Raw genomic sequence first — 4,341 nt, forward strand, 5'->3', positions numbered from 1 at the left:
TGAAATCTTTCCTGTATATTTGTTTCATTGAAAATTGCTAAAGCACTCGAGAACTATCTGTCAAAAATCTAATTTTTAGTGTAAGACTAATAAAATTAGCTTTTAAACACCCACTCACGATTTGGGCTCTCTTTACCAACGTAATATTGGGATTGACCGTCACATTATAGGTGGGACAGCATGTTTGTGACGAACCACGAACCTCATTTGTCTTAGCCTTACGCTAGGATGCCGGGCCTTGTTGTATATAACATATGTTATAATAATAAGTCACAAGAAGGATGTAAACAAATTGCTGAGTAAAGATTTTTTAGAAGACAATTTATAAAAACATAAGTCAATGTTATCAAAGTTTTTCGCTTCCTGATATTAAGTGCAGAATAACATTATACCCTTATTTATTAATCGTATTAAACAGTTGTTTATCCGTACTAAACCAAATCAAAAAACGTACTAAAATTAGCGTTTTGTTGATCTCTTCACGAAGTTAATTAACCTTATGTTGGGCCTAAAACAAGTCTAAGAATATATTTCAGGTTTGTGATTAGATTCTTTTTCATTAACCAGAAAGAGCATTTGAAGAAACAGTTTTGCAATAAATAAGCAATTTGACTCATTATTTTTAAATTCCATACTGTTGATAATTTTGATGTGCTTTCATTGGTATTTTTAACCCACATGTCAAACCACATGAGTCAAACTAAATAAAGTCAAACTTACAAAATAAAGTTATTCATGTTCATTGTTAAAAGTATTAGACAATTCTATATTATCATCGCATCGGATTTTCCAGTTGTAGTGCCGTGCTAAGATATACATGTTCGAAAGAATTGAGGAGGGGGGGTGTACTCGTGTAGAAAAAATTAATAACGTGTACTGTAAAGAAACGTAAGACAGTTTGACATATAATGATTATACTTTTTTTACTTACTTAAACATCTTTGGGGCGTCTTTGTTGACCAAGAAAACTGGTCTAAACAAGATATATATTCAAAGAAGTTTATGAGAGTTTTTTTAAACCCAGTATATAACAATTTGTAAGTGTTAACTGGTATAACACAGCACGTTTTCACTATAATATGAAATGAGAATATACAAATAAAAAATTATTTTCTGACGGTCTGCTGATATACATGTCTCTTCACTAAATGTTACAATCGAAATACAGTTAAGTCAATGCATTGTAATCATGAATACATTGAACAATTAAACTTACTATTAGGGTTCTCAAACTTATAGTTAGTGCCCTGCAGAGAAAGCGTCAGAGGTGCGGCAGAAAAATAAAATATGCTCAGTACTTCTTATAATGTTACTGCATAATGGAAAGGCGTCAGTTCAGAGTACGGAATGATTTGTTTGGCTTGTGCTAAGAAATTTAAATAAATTCTAATATTAAAACCTGAGTTTCCAGATATATTTGGACTGATATAATTGTCAATAGTTACTGAAATATACCAATTATATTCTAAAACTAATTAATACATTTAGCGTTTCAAAGTCAATTGTTTTGTTTGTTTGTAATTGAATCACTAATAACAAATGGGTATCTTGCTTTTGCCCAGTCACCGGGATCGAACCCGTTAACATTGGAATCCGAATACGCTACCGTTGTACTATTCAATCACAAGATAGTTGGTATAATTGTAGCTAGACCTGAAATATTTTGTAAATTATGAAAATAATTAATGATATAAATTTCAGTAATCGACTTCATTAAGCTTTAGCTTTGTAAGATTTTGTAAATAAGAAAATGTTCTAGATGTTCAGGATATAGAAAAATCAGTAAAATATTTCTATTAATGACTAACTGGTCAGTTAAAACTATAAAGGTCCCTTGTTTATACTAATAACCTGAAGGAAAGAAATAATAACCACAAAATCTCAGATAAACCATAACTGAATGGCTTCACTGACACCCGTACTTTTTTTGATGTACCATACTTGGTTATGGTTTAAGTTTGGTTGTTTTAATGTTCGCGCATAAACTATGCAGAGCTATCTGCGCTAGCCGTTATAATTTAGCAGGTGTAAACACAGGTGAAGGTAGCTAGTTCGAATCACCACCCCCAACTCTTGGCCTACTTTCACCAACGATAGTGGGATTGACCGAACATCTATAACGCCCAAACGGCTGAAAGGGCGAACATGTTTGGTGTCGGGATTTTGAACTCGCGGCCCTTATATTACGAGTCGACCCTTAACCTGTTTTGCGGGAAATTCAAAATTTCAAGCATAATGAGATGTGCCCAAAACTTTCAGAACGGTTGAGCTCTCGAAAAAAATGATATCTGGTTTTGTTAACCGACTTTAGGTCCTTAGTTAAAACAGACTGTGCAATTTTCTTCAAATTGAAAAGAAACCGTTCCGAACGGTTCATCTACTATAATCCACAGCTTTATTTGGACAACTATGTTTGTTACTGCAAATATTTTCACATGCTTCTACATTAGTTATCACGGCTTCTTCGAAATTTTCCACCTTCTTAAAATACAACTTTTTAATGAGGCATGAAACTTTTAGAACTAAATCTTTACAGTGATTAAACGTGTCTTCTTTTCCAATTAAAAAATTTTGATTTATAAAATGTGTGTTTTAAATTGAATACTTGGCAGAATATAAACTGGCTTATTACAAAATAGAAGCAAACATCAGTTGTTTTTGGGTGTGGTGTTTTTTTACTTGTCTTTAACTGACTACAATAAAGCCATGTCTATATATAGACGTTGGAATTATTGATTTTATAAATATATCTGTTTTGATACTTGTATGAATAGGAAATAAGTGCATTAAAAAAAAAACACAAGTACCTCTTCAGTATGTATTCGTTGTGATGGATTTTCAGGCTGAGCAGTTTCTGTTTATTGACGCTGAAACAGCAAAACGTAATAATCTTCGTTGTTTTACGTAGCCGTATAAGATTTTGAGAGTGTTTGGTTCCCCTTAACTTTTGTTTTGCAGTACAGTATCTGATTAAGTTAAAGGAGAGAAAGAAAAGTTAGTTAGCTACGTTAAAAAAACCATTATCAATGTGTTTTTTTGGACCATGACCCCGGCAGTTCAATTATCATTTATTCAGCCCACTCTTGCATCGTCCCCTAGGTCTTGGACGAGTCCCATCCCTACTTTTAACAAATTGCTTTCGCCCCTAAGGTTGGTTAAAAGCGTAGAGAAAAATCGTATTTATCGAAGCATTGTGATATTGTGAAGAGGGAGTAGAGAGCAATAAATAATTCACATCTTTTCAAACGTATTATCTATGAAAATGAAAAAAAAAACGCCCGCTTCTTAGCTCACGTAAGAGATGCTGTTTGTCCTCACCCAGTGCAACTTAATACAACTTAGTCATCCAGCACATCAGAGGATAAAGTGAGACTTGAGATATTGTGTAGCTCTTATCAATTCAACTAAAACTAGAATTACACCATTATGTTGGTTGTTAGCTTATTGTAATCCGCGAATATTTGCCAGCTTGTTGGCTACTACGACTTCTTGGCTATCAATATAAATCGGTTTTTTGGCAAGATAGATATTATTTGCGATATAATTTTTTAATGTGCTAACGAGGCAAGAAACACTGGGCTAGGCTCAAATCATTAATAATCATTAATAATTTGTTCTTCTTCGTTGCATAATTTGTAAGGTTGTTTGTTTTTTTTGAATTTCAGCGCAAAGCTGCGCAGATGGCTGTCTCCACTAGCCTTATAATTTAGCAGCGGTGACGGCAATAAGCTAGTCATCACCGCCAACCGCCAACTCTCGGTCACTTTTTTTGCACTAACAAATGGGGATTGACCGTCGCTTCATAAGGCCCACGGCTGAAGAGAGTATGTTGTGATAATGATTCAAGGCCAGCGACCCTCAGTTGAGTCGAGTGCCTTAACCATGCTCCCCCAACAGTCGTGGGGGCGTATAATACGGTCAATCCCACTATTGGTAAAAGATTAACCTAAGGTTGGCGGTAGATGACTAGTTGCCTTCCTCCAGTCTTACACTGCTAAATTAGGGACGGGTAGCTGCGGGTAGCCCTTGTATAGCTTGCACCAAATTTCAAAAACAACCAAACAAACTAAGAATGTAATTGCTGACTAATAGCCATTATCTATTTTAATTTTTATAATTCAATTTCTTTTTTTGTTTTCTCCAGAAAACTATATCTAATTCTGTCCGTTAACATAAACATTCAGAAAATGGACATGTCTAAAATGATTCAATACAGAAAATCCTTGAAGATTAATTTGATTTCAGCTACAAAAACAATTTTACTGCATGGAAAACCGGGTAAAGAAATATGATATAAAATTGCTGCAGCGGATGGGGGTTTGAACCTCTTTGTTCGTTTTA

Source organism: Tachypleus tridentatus, chromosome 2, assembly GCF_004210375.1.
Source record: "Tachypleus tridentatus isolate NWPU-2018 chromosome 2, ASM421037v1, whole genome shotgun sequence".
Classification (NCBI taxonomy): domain Eukaryota; kingdom Metazoa; phylum Arthropoda; class Merostomata; order Xiphosura; family Limulidae; genus Tachypleus; species Tachypleus tridentatus.